We start from the raw sequence: 20972 nt of genomic DNA, 5'->3' as shown, positions 1-20972 counted from the left end.
TCATTACTGTCCTGTGTGGCTGTTGTTCTGCCACTGCCCTTCCAGGCTATCCTGCACAGTTAGCATTGGGCCCCATTCACCTCCTCCCTACCCTCTGTTGCCTGAGTCTATGCCCCAGGCTCCTCCCTCCTGCCCTGCCTAGTACAATGTGCTGCTCCTAGCCTCCATTTAGCTTGTTGTCCATGCCCACTCCTCCTGCAATTTGTTTTCTAGTTCTATGGCCTCCTGCTTAGCCTCTGTGCTTAACTTGATGTTCCTACCTTGCTGCTCCTACCCTCCTTCCCTTGCCCTCCATTGTCTGTGTGAATGCCCCTGCTCCCTTCTTTTTGCCTACCATGTTCCATTGACCTGCCACTGCCCCTACTATCTACTTTGAGTGTTCTGTTGAGCTGACACTGCCCTTCCACTTGACCAGCATGGGCAGATGGCTGATACCTGCCCCTGCCACCTCTACCCTGCCTGTGTGAGTTCTATGCCCCTATCCCCTCCCTCAAGTCATCAAGGTCCATTTTACTGCCACTTCCTTCTTCCCTCCATGAACTGTTGAGCTGCAACTGCTTCTCCTGCCTGCGTCTCCTGCCCTCTCTTGTTTGTATCCAGCCCCTATCCCTCCCTTCTGTCCTCCAAGGTCCTATATGGCTGCCCTTGTCCCCTTCCTCTTGTCCACCATGGCCGTTGTGCTTTCACTAACCCACCACATGCCATGCAGGGTCTTCTTTGCTGCCTCAGCCCCTCCCACCTGCCCTGTGTTGTCATCTTGCCATCTCTGAACCCCTTCCACCTTCCCTCCGTTGTCTATGTGTATGCCATTATAGTCTCACTGTTCCCCTATATGGTGTGTTGTGCTTCCAGTGCCCATCCCACCTGCCCTCCATGGTGAGCTTGCTGCTCCTACCCTGCACCCCTGCCTCCTGCCCTCTGGTCTCCATGTACAGGCACCTATCCCCTCTCTCCTGCCTTGTCTGGCCCAGTGTCATGTCTCTGTACTCTCCCTTATGCCCTTCATAGTATGGTATGCTGCAATTGTCCGTCCTGTCTGTCTGGTATGTTCAGCTTGTTGCCCTTGCCTGTTTCCCCTCTCCTCTATGTTGTCCATGGGCATGGCCCTGTTCCCTCCCTACTGCTTTCCATGGTCTGTTGTGCTGCACTAATGTCCTGCTTGCCCTGTGTGGTATTATGCTTTTGCAACCCCTGACCTCCTGTAAGGTCAGTTTGGTTCCCCTGCCCATCTTGCTCCTGGTCTTTGTTATCTGAATTCATATCCCTACCCCATCCCTCCTGGCCACAGTGATCCAATGTACCATACTTGTCAACATTTTGGACTTGGTAAGAGGGATATTTTAATGAAACAAACCTGGGGAAGTGATTTTCCCCTTTGACTAACATTGAAAAAGAGGATATTTTAGGCAGGAGACAGATAAAATAAAGTCATTTGGAGCTTAAAAAGATCAGGCCTGTTGGAAAGTATGGTTGTACTGTCACAGCCTCTTCCTTCTACCCTCAATGGTCTGTTATATTGCCACAGCCTCTCATGCCTGTCCTGTATTGTTGGTTTGTTGCCCCTACCCCCCTTTCTCCTGCCCTCCATGGTCCATTGTTTAACTACTGCCCCTCCTGCCTACTCAGCATAGTCGATTTGTTGCCTCTGTACCCTCATCCCTATCCAGATTTTTTTGAGTCTGTGCCCTCTGTCTCCCTACATTATTCTAATGAACAACTAGAGTGCTAACATTTATTTATTTGTTACAAAAGCTTGGCAGGCCTAACTGCACCCTATAAAACTGCAAAAACAAAATGAAATGAAGGGTTTTGCACACTTTTGTCCTTAGGCTATACATGGGCTATATTTGGGTGATATTTGTGCTACCTTTTGGCTCTTTTTTCTCTGGTGGCCATGTTGGGAGTTGCAGTGCCCACAGTAGAAAATGCTTTCTATTTACCAATTCGATTCCATCAAATGGAGTTCCGATGTACCACACATTTGGCATCAATTCAGAATGTTAGCACTCTAATAAAGCTCCTGTTCACCAGGAAGTAAACTGTCTGGGAAACAGAGAAAATTATTGTTCTGTGAAAGCAATGCCTTCTACTGCTTTTTGAAAGCAATGCCTGCTTCCGCAGGAGGTGAGGAGCTGGCTGGAACTATGGGGGTCTTCAAGCTCCCCCTGTGTCTCCAACAGTGGTGACCTTGTGCCCTGAGTGATGCCCAGGTGACATAGCTCGGCCCCGGGGGATAGGGCACCCGGGGCCAAGATCGGCCTGGGAAGGCCCCAGGCTGATCTCAGCCCCAGGGATGCCATCCCCAGTGGCCCGGCCTCAACATTTATTTTATTTGGGCACTGAGGCCGCATGGCTCCCTTCCCCAAAAAATACATTTTAGAATGCCAAGCCCTGGGGGATGGGGTCCCCTGGTCCAAAATCTACTTTGGAAGGGGTCCACATGGACCTGCAGCCAACTCCCACTGCACATGGCCAAAGACAATGTGCAGTGTGGCATTGGCTGGTTATAGGGGTTGGACAAATGCTCTGCCCAGAGGGCAGGCCCTGTGACCAACCCCCACTGCACACCACTAAAGGCTGTACACCACAGAGGATTGGGTTGTTATAGGAGTTGCCTGAAGGACCTGGTTTGCTGCCAACCTCTATAATAATCCAATTCCTGCTGCACATGGCCGAAGCTCATGCGTAGCATGTGGTTGAGTGGTAATGCAATTTGGCCACAGGGCCTGGCTGCAGGCCAGGCCCTGCGGCCAACCCCTTTTGCACACAGCCAAAGGCCATACACAGAGCATGGTTGAGTTGTTATAGGGGTGGGCCAAAGGCCGCCATGCACAGCTGAAGGACGTGGGTGGTTGGATTAACGTATATTAATGAAAATGACATTACCTTAAAAAAAAAAACCATAGAAATTCACTTAAAAAAACAAAGATTACAGGTACGTCATAGTTAGGCTTACGTTTTACATGAACAAAACCATAGAGTTATTTCAAGTAACAATAACTTGCACCTTAAGGTAACTATAACTTGCACCCTCGCCAGGAAATGTTAATTTCCCAGATATTACAACAATCATGACAACTTTTATGACATAATTGATAATATCACTGTATAATTTCTAGTCAAAGTATGGCGGGGTGCGAGTTATAGTTACCTTAGGGCGCAAGTTATATTTTCTTGAAATAACCATAACTACAACTATAACTGCTGAATTTCTATGGTTTTGTACTTGTAAAATGTGAGCTCATCTATAACACCATGTAATCTTTGTTTTTTTAAGAGAATATATATATATATATGTATATATATATATATATATATATATATAGACAGATAGATAGATAGATAGATAGATAGATAGATAGATAGATAGATAGATAGATAGATAGATAGATAGATAGATAGATATCATTGCATATTGTAAGTAAAGTAAATTAAGTAACTTAAAATGAATTAAGAAACTTTCCCTTCTTGAGTTGAGTCTGGTCTGACCCCCGGATTTGTTGCTGCTGAACGATTGTTATATAAATATATAGACACATAAATATAACAATAGAAATAATATTCAGAAATATTATATGTTTTTAAAGATATAGGGGGTCATTATGACCTCAGCGGTCTTTTTAAAATACCGCAGAGGGACCGCCGTGCTGAAGACCGCCAGTGGTGGCGGTTTTCCGCTCGGCATATGATGACTGTTGGCAGCTGAGAGCCGCCAACAGCCATACTGGCGGGAGGCGGGGAAGTGGAGGTTGCTCCACCACCACCGCCACGCCAACAGAACACTGCCCACCGAATCACGTCCTGTGATTCGGCGTGGCGGTGTTATGTTGGCAGTGTGGTGTCGGCGGAGCAGCCCCCATGGCTTCCGTCTCCTTCCAGAGGATCGACAGACCAGCTAAGTCGATCGTCCGTTAGGGGAGGAGGGTGGGGGGGTGTTGTGTGTTGTGTGCGTGCATGGGGGTGTGCGTGTGTGTATGTAGAGGGGGTGTGTGAGTGCGTGTATGCTTGCGGGGGTGTTGCGTGTTTGTGAATGAGTGCGTGTATGTCTGTGGGTATGTCTGTATGGATGTGTGCGTGTATGTTTGAATGTGGGTGTGCGTGTCTGACTGTGTGTGTGTGGATGTTGGCATGTATGTCGGTGTGTGTGCGTTTATGTGTCTTGGTGGTGCCTGCGTGCGTGTCGTGTGTGAGTGAGTGATGTCTGATGTTGGGGTGGGGAGAGGGGCCCTGCCACCTTTGGGGGGTGGTAGGGGTGGTGGGGGGTATAGGGGAGGGAGTCGGGGTGGGGGTGGAGGGTGGGGGAGACCCTATCAGTGCCAGGGAAGGAATTCCCTGGCACTGATAGTGCGTACTGCCATGGATTTCATGGCGGTTTCAAACCGCATGAAATCTATGGCGATCAGCTGGGTCCAAATACCGCCGGCGGTATAGTGACAGCCGCCATATAGGAGACCCAGGTCTCCATCCCGGTGGTCGTCGAACGGAGAACTGGCGGATGACCATGGCGGTAACCGCCATGGTCATAATTCCAAAAAAAAGACCGCCAGCCTGTTGGCGGTCTTACCGCCGCTTCTCCGCCTTCCGCCAGGGTCGTATTGACCCCCATAGTATTAATACATTTGAACTCTAAGCTAGATTCAATAGAAGTACAATTTAAGATGAGTAAACACTAATTAGCATACACCACATACTGTTCAAATGAAAAAAAAATCTAAATCAAAGAAAGCAATAAATACAATTAAATATTAAAACAGTTAATCAATCACAGTGCTTTAGTAATTGAAAACTGTATAAAAAATTGTTTCACTAAAATCATACTTAAGCTAAATTAAATGAACAATAACTGCAGACACATAGGCGGTGATTCTAACCGCGGCGGGCGGCGGTCGCCGCCCGCCATGCGGTTACCGCCAAATGACCGCACCGCGGTCACAAGACCGCGGCGGCCATTCTGGCTTTCCCGCTGTGCTGGCGGGCGACCGCCAAAAGGCCGCCCGCCAGCACAGCGGGAAAGACCCCACAACGATGAAGCCGGCTCCGAATGGAGCCGGCGGAGTTGCTGGAGTGCGACGGGTGCAGTAGCACCCGTCGCGAATTTCAGTGTCTGCTAGGCAGACACTGAAATTCTTTTCGGGGCCCTCTTACGGGGGCCCCGCGGCACCCCCTACCGCCATCCTGTTCCTGGCGGGAGGCCCGCCAGGAACAGGATGGCGGTAGGGGGTGTCAGAATCCCCATGGCGGCGTAGCGTGCTCCGCCGCCATGGAGGATTCTCAAGGGCAGCGGGAAGTCGGCGGTACACCGCCGACTTTCCGTTTCTGGCCGCGGCTGAACCGCCGCGGTCAGAATGCCCAGCGGTGCACCGCCAGCCTGTTGGCGGTGCTACCACGGTCATTCGCCCTGGCGGTTTTTACCGCCAGGGTTAGAATGACCCCCATAGTTCAACTAAACAATTAATATATTTTCTTTCATGTTTCCTAAACACATAGAAAATCCATCCAAATTAATAAGAAAACATCACTGAACATAAAGATGCATACACCTTTGAAAAACAAACAACACAATGATAAATTGTGACCACAAAATAGAAAATAGTTAAACAGTAAAACTAAATACATTTTGTACCATATAAAATTATTACTGCCATTTTTCCTACACTCCAAAAGACACAATTGCAACAAAAAACAACTAAATAAACAAAAAAAAGTAACAGTTTCAAACATCATCACAAATGTAATTTAGAAATATAAATGTACAAATATGTTTTACAGATGAGTGAATATTTAACTAGTAAACATTGCAGTTAGTATTAATTTACTTCTAGACTTCAGCATAACATTTAATACAGAAATATAGATGTACAAAATGTTTTACACATGTGTAAATATTTAACAAGCAAATGACGCATTTATTTATCAATATTGAAATATTGTATAACTAGCTGATAAAGGGCCTCATTACGAGTGTGGCAGTCCGACGACCACCACTCTCATTTTGACGGTCGGACCGCCGCACTCCAGGCAGTCCGACTGCACAATTATAACTCTGGTGGGTGGACCCACCAAGGGAACGCCACCCCCGCTATCCCTTCCAGGAACATGGTTCTCGATGGCATGATGCCAGTTGTACTTAGCCAGTGCGGGTCTAAAGTCATCGCCACGTGGCTGATTACAACTCATCTCACCATCAGCATTTCCATGGCGGTTTTACCGACATGGAAAGGCTGGTGGTGAGGTTGTGCTGGGGGCCAAAGGGGGCATCCCACACTGCCCATGCCCATGTCATGCCAAGTGCAGGGTCTTTTCGGACAGTGCACATTCTTAGTGTGCTGGTCGGCCCCCTCTGTGTTACAAGTTTACACTTGGCTCCTTCGAGACTGCTATCTCGAAGCACTGTTCCTGCCGGTTTGACTGGCGTGAATGCTCTATTGCATGTTCCGGCCGGTTAGACCAACAGGAACATTGCAATAGGGCATCTGAGATGCCACTGCCATGGCAGTGTCATCCTCCTCCTCGTGACTTTGGCAGTCTTGTGGTGGGACTGATAAAGTCGAAATGAGGAGTAAAATATGTAACAGTCTGATACACATGATTTCAGAAAAGAAAATGATTTCTAAACCAATGTGGGTTACCCATACAGGAAAGAAAGTACAAGCAGCAAATGAATGCACTGAAAATGTACAAAATATTATTCTAATGCATGTTATAGGGCAAAAACTACAACTATGAAAAAATTGAATTGTTTAACATATTAGCCAAGTAGGTAAACTTCTTGCAATTGTGGATTTAAAAAGAGTCTAGTCATAATCAGAAAAACAACTGAAGGAAACATTTGCTGCTCGAAAGATTTGAGGATGTAAACAGCCTTGAAAACCAAACCTTAATACGAACAAAGGGTACTTTCTTTTTATAGGACAGTGCTAACAATGAAGAAATTAAGACTTATATTTGCCACTGTCTGCAACCTACTAAAACGTATTCAAAGCAATAAATGAATGATGGAAGGCACAAGCAAATAATGCCCGCCACCATTCACACAAATCTGGACAATCCATAGTGAATACTAAAACACCAAACGTCCCCCAGTTTCCACACTTTTACAAAATATACAAAGTCCAACATACCAAGAAATGTCAAACAAAAACAAATTCAAAAACAATAATTATAATAATCAAAAGAGAATTCATTTTTGAGTAAGAAATGATTCTGCTGTTCTAAATATGTATCCATTCACAGACATTGAAGGCTTTTGCTTTCACTTTAAAGAAAGTATCTGTGGACACCTGCAAAAATAAGTGTTAAGTGTCATATCCCCCAAATGTTGAATTTACCGAAGAAATTTGAAAAAGAAAAACTCATTCACTTTGCATACCACCCTGTACCTGAAGCAACAAAACATTAACAACCTATTAATAGACCAACCATAATATGAAGGACCCTCACACAAATATAACTCCACTAAAGGGTTACTTGAAAATACTTGGGATGGGCAACTGCACCATTCTGCACAAGTATTGTATAACCTGGTAGAATGTTTACAAATACCATGGTGCAAACACAAAACCCAAAAACACAGTGGAAAGGTGGCACTATTCCTTCCAAAGAACCCTAGGACAAAACACCCTACATTATACCAATCTTTAGGAATTTTTTTAAAAATGAGCAAAGCTACAATCAACTAAGAATGAAACAATCACTAAACCAATTAAAAACTAAATCTACTTAACAAAGTAAAGAAATTCACAACATGCTACAGTACAAATTCCAACTCTGTGCCAACAATCAAGGCTTTCAAAACTGAAACTCAATAGCAAGATCTGTAATCTAGGCACCAAAAACTACTCTAAAAGCCTATAAACAACTAAGGGGCTGATTATGAGTTTTGCGGTCCCGTGCCCGACAACAGCCTGGCAGAGCAGACCACCATATTATGAGTTTGGCGGTGTAGCTAACAGAAGACCGCCAGAGGTCCTCCACCACCGCCAGGCAGCACAGACCGCCATGGTTTCTTGGAGCCACAAACAGACCAGCAGAAATGATGTTTCAGCCAGGCCTATTACAAGGTTGCACACCACCAATGTGACCGCTGCGGTCCAACCACCACAAAACACCAGGTGGAAACAAACAGTATGAATGGAGACACTAACCTGCAGATAGCCATACACATCCAGAGCTGCCGTGGAGCCAAAGTCATGCTGCTGCTCCTGCTTGCTGAAAGACAATGAAATCAATGCCGACGTGGACGACAACAAACGTAAGTACTAACACCTACCGGGATTTTTTCATTTTTAATGAAATTGTACCACAAGCAAACACATCATGGGGGGGATGCCAAGGCCAGCACCTACACCTATCATTTATCACACACTCACATACTACAACATATACTCCCACACATTCACAACATGCACACTTCATCCAGCACACACACACACTGCATGGCAATATCAAACATATAAACACAGCTACACAACTCTGGATCAGGGACTCCAAAGGCCACACAGCATATACACACACACAGCAACAACAACACAACTATTACACATATACAGACACATTCCACACACTCACACACAACACTGGCCAGGGACTGGCCACACATACATCACACATGTAAACACATCTGTCATGGCACACACACAACACCCACATGAATCAATATTGCAATAGACAAACACATAGCACGATGGATTAACAACACCAGGCATAATACACACTGACACAAACATACAAAAGACACAAAGCGAACAACAACAACACCTGCACAGCTGCGATGGGAGCAGCTTGACCATACTTGGGAGGAGGCTGCATTGGGACACTTATCATGGTCAACAAGGCCCCAAACAACATACCAATGGAATTGCCCCAGTTGGATCTTAGGGACAACTAATACCAATACCAAGTTTCAATAATGGAGGAAGGCCAACGCTACACAGCACACACAACTCATACTCCATGGGACATACCCCTACACCTACCAGTAGCCAGGAACACACACCTAAATGGACTCATGCACAATCAAATGCAAAGCAAACTACTACAACTCAACACACTCCACGTCTGTGAACATAGATAAGAATTGGTAGTAATAGTAACACACATGCACTTCCCACAAGTTTCAAAAAATAAAGATAGGGAAGTATGGTGGTGGTTCATTGTGGCCCAATTGCTTTACTGCCACAAGACAATAAATGTTTGTATCACAACAATACACAACATATCAGTATTAGGTAAGGACCACAGTACTCAAACACAAGTATATAAGTAGGTTAAGTAATTCACTGAATAAACAGTAATACTAAAAACAGTCTTTGATGCAAAATAAGAGTGAAGCAAAGTCTTTTACTTTCTCCCTGTAACCTCATAGGTTTATTTGATTCAAGGGAAGTTCCTTACAACTCAATTCATTCCTGTTGAACAGCTGTAAACACAATTCTTTTTTATGGTATAATCCATGTAGATATAATACATACAATAACAGCCCATAGTCGATCCAATACAAAAACCAGCCAACACATGTTTCATCACATAGTGACTTTTTCAAGGCTGCAAAACAATGGATACATATACCTATATACCTAGACTGACCAATTATAAATACAGTGACTTTTGTGGAACAAGACGTGATCACATGACATGGATTAGGTGCACAATGGAACACATCCCACAAAGTGGCAAGTCACAGCTCAACTTCACTGCAAACAATGCCGAAAAAGCTACTCTATCTCCAAATATCACATGCTGCCAATAGTCAGGAGATGTAACAACAAGTCTACTGACAGACCCATTGTGCTTTAACCACATGAAAGGGAGTGATATGTGGAGCAAACATAGAGGCAATCCTGTCCAAGTGCTGAGACAGATGCAAGCAATACCTGGCCCAGAATTGTACACATACAACTTCAAAACTACTGTATAACAAGTCAATTGTCATCTTTTGACAACAGCATCAACGAGCAAAAACAAAAAACATGAGTGGAAAATGAGAAAAGACAACTTAACAAAACAAAATAATTTTAGCTTTAAAAAATAAAACTTTGCAATTTTGTTTGTCCTGCTGGGCACGTCTTTGCCAGTCACAAGCCTTCTGTTTGAGGAGCACTGGAAGTTAGAACAAAAGAATACCTTGATCACGTCAGGAGCAGCAGACGGGCACCAATTAAGTTGAAATCAACTAGTGCTTGATCCCCTCTCCACACAGCGGAACGGAAATGATGCTAGACATGCCTTGACCATTACGAGGCTGTAAAGAAGAGTGCCACGCAAACCAACAAATGGTGAGCGACAGGTGAGCTCCTAGTCCTTTACTGAACACATCAGTGTCTCGCATACGAGATGCATGTGCTAACGCATGCACTCACAGGCTCAACCATAAATATAGACTCAACTATTAAGGCACACTACACAACAGCACAATGCTTGTAGATGTGTAATGTCCTAAATAAAAGCTGTATGATAGAGACAGCAGGGCTGAGTGATCGAGGGATCTGTCATGGCTATGTGACACACATTGTGTGAGATGATATCAGCATATCAGACACATATAATGAGCCTGCCCCCAATGCAAATCCCATAGTAATCAGTGGACATGGGCCTGAGATGCTGTTTATATGCAAGAGAGGCATGAATTGAATTGACACCAGAACATGCTGTTCAGGTGAACAGGGAGTGGGCACGGTGTCACACTGGCAGTGCAAAAGGGAATTGATACCAGGATAGATGTCCAGTTTTGCAGTAAGCAAACAGACACAGGCACCCTTCTCTGCAGGCTGAGCAGACAGACCTACACATCATGTGCATCAGAATACATTATATAGTCCACAGCCATTTAACAATGTGTGCCTATATCCAGATCATAGGGACATAGTGAGTCTGGCTTTACTGCAATAGTCCAACAAGGCCAGTTGTGTGTCACAGACCTATGTGTAAAGAGTGAAAGAGCACAAATGGGGATCAACCCACACATATGGCATGCCATCAACCCTCCTTCTGTCATGCAACTACATGCAACTATACTTTACAAACAATTTCTGGCAAACTTTGCCTGGGGATGGCTGTCATGGCACCTCACCTAGCCATGTGCATCCAATGCAAGTTTGGTCAGGGAACACTCAATTCACACTTACCACTTTTTTCTCATGACACCAAAATTTTCACTTGACATGGATACATGCCCATTCCACCAACTATTCATACACACTTATTGCAAAAAAGGGCTTTGCAGACACCAGATGGTAAACTGGGCTTACGCTCAGGCTAATGAAAGCTGAGATAAGTAGAGGTACATGGAAAGTGTGCACATCGTGCACTTCACTGCTCCTCTGGTGCACCATAGAGCTGTTCATATAAGGGAGGGATCTCCTCCACTAGCTCTTCTGTTGGATGCAGCATGATTGCTCCCAGAGGAGGTACACAGCAGCTCGGGTCGTGGAGGTCTTGCTGGTAGCAGTATCAGGAGTCAAGCGAGAGATTCAGCAGAAAATGGCAGTGATGTCCACCACGTAGATGACCATCACCGCCAGCGGACACTATCATTAGCCCAAGACCGCTACAGGCAGCAATGTACTCCAAAGGCAGTGTCCGCCACAATAGCATCCGCCCACCACCGTGATGACTTTGGCTGGCGGTATGGGGATGGTTCACAATGTCCAGTGAAGTAGGTCATTTTAGAGCAATAGAATGCATTTACACAATATATTTTGATGCGTCACAAATTTAAAAAAAAGATGTTCTGGAGAATATTGAGTGCTGGCCTAGTACAGTCATGTAGGTCAATTCTTTTAAGAACCATATTGATATCTACTCATGCAGATGTGACAATATGATTGGGAGTACAGCCACCACCTTCTCCTACACATGTGACATAGGATTTTGTACATTGAATCACAGACAGTTCATGGAGATATTTGGACATGAGTTTGCTGTCTATATAGCTGATTGGTAAACATATGTATATGAGGAAGGCATTAAAGTTCTAAAAAGTGCAAAGCTTAGCCCTGGTGTGTGGTGTGTGTCATGTTTACAGTGACACACATAATGTGACATTTTGCATCAGACATGTAGTATATAGAATGCAAGGGACACATTAAGTGACTGCCTTTTTAGTCTTTTGACCCACATAGTTACCCTGGGAGGAGATGGATCAAACACCCTCCTATGTACCATCCACTAGCAGACTTGCAGACCATGGAGGAGAAACTAGTTATTCAGATCTACCGCCTGGATAGGCAATCATGGATCTTTGTCATGACTTGGAACCAGATCTGATGCCAGCCATCCGTCATCCAAATAGCATACCACCCACAGTACAAGTCATGTCAGTGTTGCACTTCCTGGCTACAGGGTCCTTCCAAAATACAGTGGCCCTATCTGCTGGGATGTCCCAGCCTATGTTCAGCTTGATGTTGAAGGATGTCCTCTCAGCACTGTTGAAACACCTGGACAGTTACATCCAGTTTCCTCAACGTAATGGTTTTGCCCCTGTCAAAGCAGATTTCTATGGTTTGGCACACATCCCACATGTTGTTGGAGCCATTGATGGTACTCATGTAGCCTTGGTTCCATTGCTTGGCACTGAACAGGTCTAGCGGAACAGGAAAAACTTCCATTCTATCAATGTCCAAGTAGTGTGTTTGGTGGACCTCTACATTTCCCAAGTCTGTGCTTGACACCCGGGTTCAGTCCATGATACCTTCATCATGCGTAACAGCACTATTTCACAGCTGATGACATCACTGTACCCAGAGAGGGCCTGGCTGGTTGATAAGTGACATATGTCATGTGTGTATGTTATGTCTGCTGCTAGAGTAACTTTGCTCTGTACTCATGGTTGCATACATGTCGCACTGCCTTACAGGGTATTCTTCCTACCCAAATCATTCCTGGTTGTTGAGACCAGTGAGAAACCCAACTATGCGCTTCAACAAGGCCCATGGAAGAACACAGCATGTCGTGGAGCTGGCTTTTGGGCTCCTGAAGGCAAGATTCTGGAGCATTAACAAGACAGGTAGAGCCCTCCTCTACTCACCCGCAAAAGTGGGTAAGATCATTGTGGCCTGCTGCATGCTCCACAACCTTGCCCTGAGAAGAAACATCCCATACATTCCTGATGAGGGGGAGCTGGCAGTGCCACCGGGTGAGAATCCTGAAATGCCAAGTGAGGATGACAGTGATGAAGATGAAGGTGGAGACATGCAGGCAGATCTCATCAATCAGTACTTCACCTGAGGGTAGGTATGTGATGTTCTGTGATTACTTAGATTGCATGGGGTGCCTTAGGGGTCATGATATGTTGAGAAGGGTATGTCTCTTACAGTGAGACAGGATATTTAAGGCAATGCATCTTATTGCCAATATTTGCTGGCTACATCAGACTTGGAGATGCCCCTCTCTTGAGCATCTCCTTTGATTTTGGCAGTCATATTGCACTGTCAATGAAACAACAGAAGTTTGAAATTAGTTTTGTGTCTCTTCTATGCCTTTACCTGCTTAAACTCATTGTGTGTGACTTTTTCCTTCCAGGTCTCATCACCATGCCATCCTCAAGTGGATATTTCAGAGTTCTGTCATTTTCAGATGGAAGTGGTTGATCTGAGAGGTGAATTGGACATGAAATTACTCCAGGTACTGTTTGTTACAAATTTGGTTTGTGTGGGTACCATGCCCAGGCTGCCTGGGCAGAGGGAGGGGAGTTACCTCAGCTACAGAATGGACTTGTTTGACCTGGTATGTTGGTCCAATGGTGTCATGTGTGTGGTCATATGCCCTTTTAACATGTCATTGTGGCCAATCCATGCATTCTTCCTTATCATTGTATTGACAATGTTCCTACATGTCCTGTAGGTGGCTGCCAATGTGTTTCCTCATTGCAGGCCACACTGACTATGCCACAACACTGACATAGATGTGTAACATGGCAGTATATGCCTAACCATTGTAATAGGATGGGCCTCAGACTAGGGTCTGTAGTACTGTCCTCTGTCTGTGTTATGAGCTCCCATTGTTGCAAGATTTGCTGGTGGTAATATTTCTGCAACTGCTTTTCTCCCTGAGTTCGGTGAGTACCTGGCCCATCACACCTTAGGACTTGGGTGATGGTGTCCTGGCCGGACCCATCCCGGGCAGTCTCATGTTCTCTGCCCACACCATCTCTCCCACGCACCCTACCCCAACATGCCTGTGCCCTTGGCAAATTTTGGCCCTTACCACTGGATCCAGGTCCATCATTGTCCAAGGTGTCTAGATGGTGCTCAGGGTCATGAACTGGAGGGCAGAAAATGGCAGAATCTGTCCTCAGTGGTCGACTGGTTGCCTGTGATGTTGTCACAAATGGGGCTGGGAAGAGTTGATGTGGTCAGGGTGAGACTGACCGGTGTCATCTGACCAGGTTCCCCTAATGGGTCATCCTCAACGTTCCATCCAGGAGTTGTATCCTCACTGAGGGATTAATCCATTGGGGAATTTATAGTCTCTGGAGGAATCTCAGTATCCTCAGTGGCAGATAAACCGGTAGAAGTAAGAAATACTATGTTAAAGGATTAATTGTGACATGTACCTCCAACAGTTTACAGTGACAATTGCTTGAGTCCAAGTACACTTTGGCTTTGCATTGTTCCCTTTATGTGAGAGGTGCACCTGCTATCAGCTCTATGGACTTGATGTTTGGGTTAGTGAGCAATTCTATTTTAAGGCACCTTGCTACAGGTTGTGTGAGTATCTTGGTACTTGGATGACTGTTCATGGACTCCTATCATTCCAGCAGTGCAGTCAAAACAGTGGCTGGGCATGATGTGGCTTAGGTCATCTTGGGACCTAGTAGACTGTCATGCATGCAGACCCAGAACCATGTAGCTGCATGTTAGTAGTCAACAAGTGGTCAGTGCATTGTGAATTTGCATACTGCCACATGCATTTAGATGAGGCATCTTGGTACCTTTGTTAGTCTTTCATTGATTTTGCACACAGGTTGGGCTGTCCTTCTTGTCCACACTATTTACATCTTGGCTTAGCAGCTCACAATAGATCTAGTTGATTGTGCATATCACAGAGTGTAGCATGGTCTCCATCTTGCTCCCTCCCAGGTGTGTGAACTGCATTGGTGAGTTAACCAACAGCAGCACAATGTTATGTGGACAGTGTCCTGATTATTGTAGTCAGAGGGACTGTTCCTCCTGGGATTTACAGTACTGTTACACCAAGTATTACAAACAGCATGCACAAGTCAACAGGTGAGTAGATTTTCATTGTGAGTTGATGTGGAAGGATGTTTGAACAGATGCACAGTGGGTATGTTTTGCATTAGGTAGATAGTGCATGTTGGCCTTTAGCATTGCTGTCATAGGCTGTCCTCCCCACACACTATACAGTTGAGATCTCCTCAGGTGAGTACAGTTGAATAGCCCAGTAGAGGTACAATGGCCATAGTACCTGAGTATACTGTATTGGAAAAGTGCAGTGAGAGTCTCAGTACCTTCTGGCCTTAACATTGCTGTCATTGTCTGTCCTCCCCACACACATACATTGGAAATCCCCTCAGGTGAGTACAGTTGAATGACTGATTAGAGAGAGAATGGTCATGATAGGAGAGAACACCGTTGTGGCTGAGTGGAGTAACATTACCAGTGCCTGCTGGCCTTAGCATTGCAGTCTTTGCCAGTCCTATCCACACACTATACATTTAAATGCCCATCAGGTTGGTACACTCTAATGGAGAGTTGTCTAAGCAGGGGTAATGTTTAGTAGGATACACTGTTCTGGTACTAGTGATAGTAAAACAGTGCCTGCTGTGACTTGTAGTGCTGTCAATCCATGAGGCACACCCAGTATACAGAGATGTTGTTCCCCCAGATGAGTGTACTTGACATTATGGGGGTCAGAGAGGGTCTAACGACAGGTGGACATTGGGTGAATGAGTGGGATGGGAGTGTGGGTAGGTAAAGTGATTAGTAAGCATGCATGGCAATAATTTTGGTGAGCTAATTTTGTATTTGTGACTTAACCAACTCCACTCCCCCAGGTATTCCTGTCAAGCATTCAAGATGCAGGATGACCAAGACCTTCTCCTCCTATGATGTAAACCGTGGGGGCATAGGTGGGGTACCGCTGCCAGTCCTATGTACCGCCATCTGGCAGCCATCGAACGGATCTTCCCCTTGAGGTCGCTCCACCTCTTCCTGAAGTCGTCCTCCCTTGCACGCAGATAGCTGCCTACAAAATTCACTCTGTCAACTAAGTTTGCCACATTTCCATTTTCCTAGTGATAGTAGTATACTGGACTTGGGCTCCAAATAGATGTTGCTCTACTCTAATGATTTCATCCACCATGACCCTTAACCCCTCATCTGTGAATCGTGGACATTTTTGTGGTGACATGGTGATGGAAAAAGGGTGGGGGAAATAAGAAAAAAAGTTGTAGGTGCTGTGTGATGAGTGGGTGACGTGCAGTGAACGTTGTGATAAAGTGCTATGTGTTTGGAGGGTGTAGTGAGGATATGAGATGTGTGGCTTCTGTGAAGTGGAATGGTGCCTATTCAAATCTTTGCACTGATGTTGCTGTGTGTGGTGTTGTAGATGCAAAGGACTGTTGTGTGTGAAGAGGTATGTTTTATAAGGTGGTTGGTGGGTGTATCTGGTGTGTGAATGTGGGTCAGCTGTGTTGTTTTCAAATCTATCCAATGTGATGTTGTGTATTACTGGGGGGACTGCAGCAGTTCTCACCAAGAAGACCGCCATGGCGATTTTTGACTTGTAATACGTTTGGTGGTTGGATGGCAGGCTGGCAGTACCGGTGAGTGGACTGCCTCTTTCCCACCCTCCAGAGTCCTGGTGGTATTGGTATTTTGGCTGGATTTTGGAAGGCTTGGCTGTTTAACTCATAATGAGGCAATATGTATGACCGCTAACATGGCAGTCTTTTGGTGGCTGCCACCATGGCGGTCTGGCAGTCAGGCGGCCAAACTCGTAATGAGGCCCTTAATGTTTTGTTTATTTATTAGTACTATTTTAATATTTTACTATGCAATTTTGAATTAAAAATAGGCATATAAAATTATCAAAAAATTATGGTACATAATAAATAAATAAAAACAAATAAATAATAAAAAGACAACTCTCCATACCAGAGCACAATATACAAAAGGCTAAATAAAATACACAGAGCATGAAAAAAATCTCTAATAATAAATACAATATAATACAACACAATTCAAACATATCCTACACTTGAAATATTAAAAAAGGTTAATTACAGTTTCAGAAGAAAATAACCTCCACGATAATCAAAAAAGCAAAAACAATCCCTGTATAAAAATATGTACCTTAAAAATGCATAAATAGAATTCCAAGCAAGTGCTCAAAAATCCATGGAAACAAGCTACAACTTCAAAAATTACATTCCAAACAAATTTCCCTAAAAAACTGAAAAATCAAGAAAGGTAAAAATAACTTTGGTTGAAAAAGTAGTCACATTTATTTTCTTGAAAATAAAGCATCCAATAAAATGTCATCTCCTTCACCACAATAAACATAAAACATCCACCCACCTAATGCATAATCCCCATAAACATTAAAACACAATATTGGGTTTTAAGAAAAAAAAAAAAGAATATTTAACTCAGAAACACATTAAAATATAACTTAAAAACAATGAGATCATCCATACTCTACTACCACAACTACATCACAATTCTAACACTAAATGAACAAAATAATAAATCCACTAAAGTAAACTAATTAAACTAATTCTATAATCACCCCCACATCCCTGAAACCATAAAAATGAATTTAAAAGAATCTTACATGATCAGTAAAAAGGAATGTGGAACCTTGATTTAATCACTCAAAGAACAGCTGAAAATAACATACGTACTACAAAATGAATAATGCAGTAAAAATGTTGCTGCTTAATAAACCAAAAAAAGTTTCAAACCCCATAGAAAACAATACAAAGTAAAAACACATTAGTGTTATTATTTTTAATTTGTCATATAAAAACACTGCAAACATTTTTAAAAAACGTAAGCAAAATAACTGTAACAAAGTTTTAAATATATATTAACAAGAACTATAAAAACATTAAAGCTATCGTCTAGTACTTTCTAAAATATTTTGGTATGTCTTATTATGTATTATTATGCAGTGTATTCAATAAATTGTATATATGCAAAATGTATAATATAAGAAAAAAGTATGAAAAATATAAAAATCAAATGTTTAAAATATATGTTAAAAAAGTATCACAAAATACAAAAGAATTATTTTTAAAGAAATGCTTATGTTGATATAACATATATGAACATGAGGATAATGGAAAAGGATGTATGACAATGTCTGTTGTAATAAAAAGATATATGAAATATATAAAATAACACAAGAAATACAGAACTGTATATGTTTTACAAATGATTGCATTTAATAAATAAAACTTGCCTGGCAAAAACAGTGTGTCATTCTTGAATTCTCACTTGATAATATAAAATGTAAAGCATACCATGTTATTGCCTGTTTTACATTTACATATGAATACCACTTTCTCCTACAGAACTACAAACAGCGGACAAATCCAAAATGTATTTCTAACTAAAATTAAACACACTGAGCCAAGTGTTCAGTTTACAAAGCAGTACATAAAATACTGCAATTCCAACTCAAAACACAGAGTACAAATAGTAAATATAGAATGTTGTACATTTATTATTTCCTCCTGATGTGAGCCAAATTGGAAAAAGCGTTGGTCTTTGAGAGGGATAAACTTACTATTTCCACTACAATTTAAGTCACACTTAAGAAAGCGATGGACTTTAAGGGAAGTGGATTTACTGATGCAGCTTTACCTGAGCCACTTCGGTTAAGTGTTGGAATTTGAAGGGGTTATATTTACCATTACCCTTCCAATCTTAGCCAAATTGGAGAAAACTAAATTTACTATTCCTACTCAAAACTAAGCTGCATCAGAGAAAGCACTTGATTTTAAAGGGGACAGATTTAAGGGAGTGAGATTCACTTTCACACTATAATATAAACCAATTCTTTGGAATATCAAACTTTAAAAATACGAATAAAATAATTCTAATCCAATAAAAACATACATATAAATTACACAAGTAAAATTCAGAACAAAATAATAAAAAAACACACACAACATTTTTTTAAACCAGTACATAAATTGGATAAGACATATTTGAATTCAATTAACAATTTTATGTAATAAAAAAATTATACTAATGTTGTAATTACTACTATAAACTAGGAAATAAAATAAATATACAAAAACAAACCATCAACTTCCAAAAACACAGAACAATATCACATTATCATTTTATATTTAATATAAATTACAATACTAATACAATTAAAAAATATCTAACTATACAATGAATAAATAATATTAATACATTTACTAAATTCATAATAAATTGAAATGCTTTATTGAACTAACAAAAAATACCTAGAGAACATGTATAGTTGCCAACCAAAAATTATATAATTATACAAATGAAAACATCCAAATAAAATATTGAAAAGATCATTAAAAATAAAGTGATAAGTTCATAAAACCTAATTAGAATTTGAGTTTAACATTTAACCATAGGTATACAAAACAAGTAATATTAATCCTTTACCACTTCTTCAAAAAACCATGCAACCCATTATTAAAATGTTTAAAAAATATAAAATATATATATAAATTTACATGATAAATACAAATAAAAGTAGAAAATATAAAGATTAAAAACGACGTCACAAACTGCATAACATTTTAATACACAATTAATAGAAATATACTTCTCCCTTCATTCCCCGGGAACATTCACACACCCCACTGAAAACAATTAAACTAATTTAAAGAAAAATATACATAAAACTGTGAGCAAAACTTTAATAAAACAATGATGCAGCAATATTTTAAGTCAATGTTTTGCTGCAATACCTTCTTCATTGAGCCACATAAAATACACTTCAACCTTGTTCTGCTTCAAATTATGTGTTGCTAAATTATATTTCCTTATTGTGCTTCCAATCCTTTTCAAAGATGTTTCTGTGCCCTTCTGACCTTTTTGAAGAAAGCAAACAATGAAACAAGACATTTAACTTTTAGCAGCTTATCGGCAAATCAGGTCAATGCTGGTTTGTTAACCCGTTGAGTGCGGGCGTCGGCCACCGGGCGACGCCCACACTACCTCCCTGGTGTGGGTCACGACTGGTGGCCGACACCAGGGAGGGGGTAAGAAAATCCTCGGGTGCGTTGCACCCAAGGCTTTTTTTTTTCCACTACCTGGGAGACACGGAAGCTTTTCCGTGTCTCCCCCTAACCCCCACCCACCCCTTTGTGGGCCCACTGACGTCACATTGTTCTTTATGGCTGCTTCCTGCTCCGATGGGGAAAACGGCCCCAAGCGTCCTTCCCCACGTTCGGGAAGGCCTCATATGAAAGAGGAGACTCTCCCCTTTCATACAAGGCCTTCCTGAACGCGTTTCCTGGCCCTCGATCGCAGCACAGGAAACACCACTAGACACCAGGGATTTCACTTGGGGGGGTCTGCCCCCTTGGAAAACGGGCCGCCCCCCCCTGGCATTTTTTTTCAACAACAAGGTAGGTGGCTCGATCGCGCCCCCCCAGGGATTCATTTTTATTTATTTTTTTAAAGAAACTAAATAATTTGACAGGGTGTCGCCATTGGGCAGAGCGACCCCCTGTGGGGACAATACTTTTTTTAGTAGTTTAGGGTTTCCCTGGGGGCCATATATATAGATAAATCCATGTAGATAGATATATCTATATATATAGAGATAGATCTATATATATATATATATATATAGATCACTTTTGTCAATGCATGTGTGGTTTACCTGGGGGCTGCAATCGGCCCCCAGGAAACCCAGAACCTATAAAACTTGCCACCAGTTGTTTTGTAGTTGCAGCTTGCGTCTTCAAAGCAATACACATACTTCATCTGACGCATTTCAACTGTAGCTTT

This window comes from Pleurodeles waltl, chromosome 3_1 (assembly GCF_031143425.1).
Source record: "Pleurodeles waltl isolate 20211129_DDA chromosome 3_1, aPleWal1.hap1.20221129, whole genome shotgun sequence".
Lineage (NCBI taxonomy): Eukaryota > Metazoa > Chordata > Amphibia > Caudata > Salamandridae > Pleurodeles > Pleurodeles waltl.
This window is presented reverse-complemented; position numbering follows the sequence as displayed.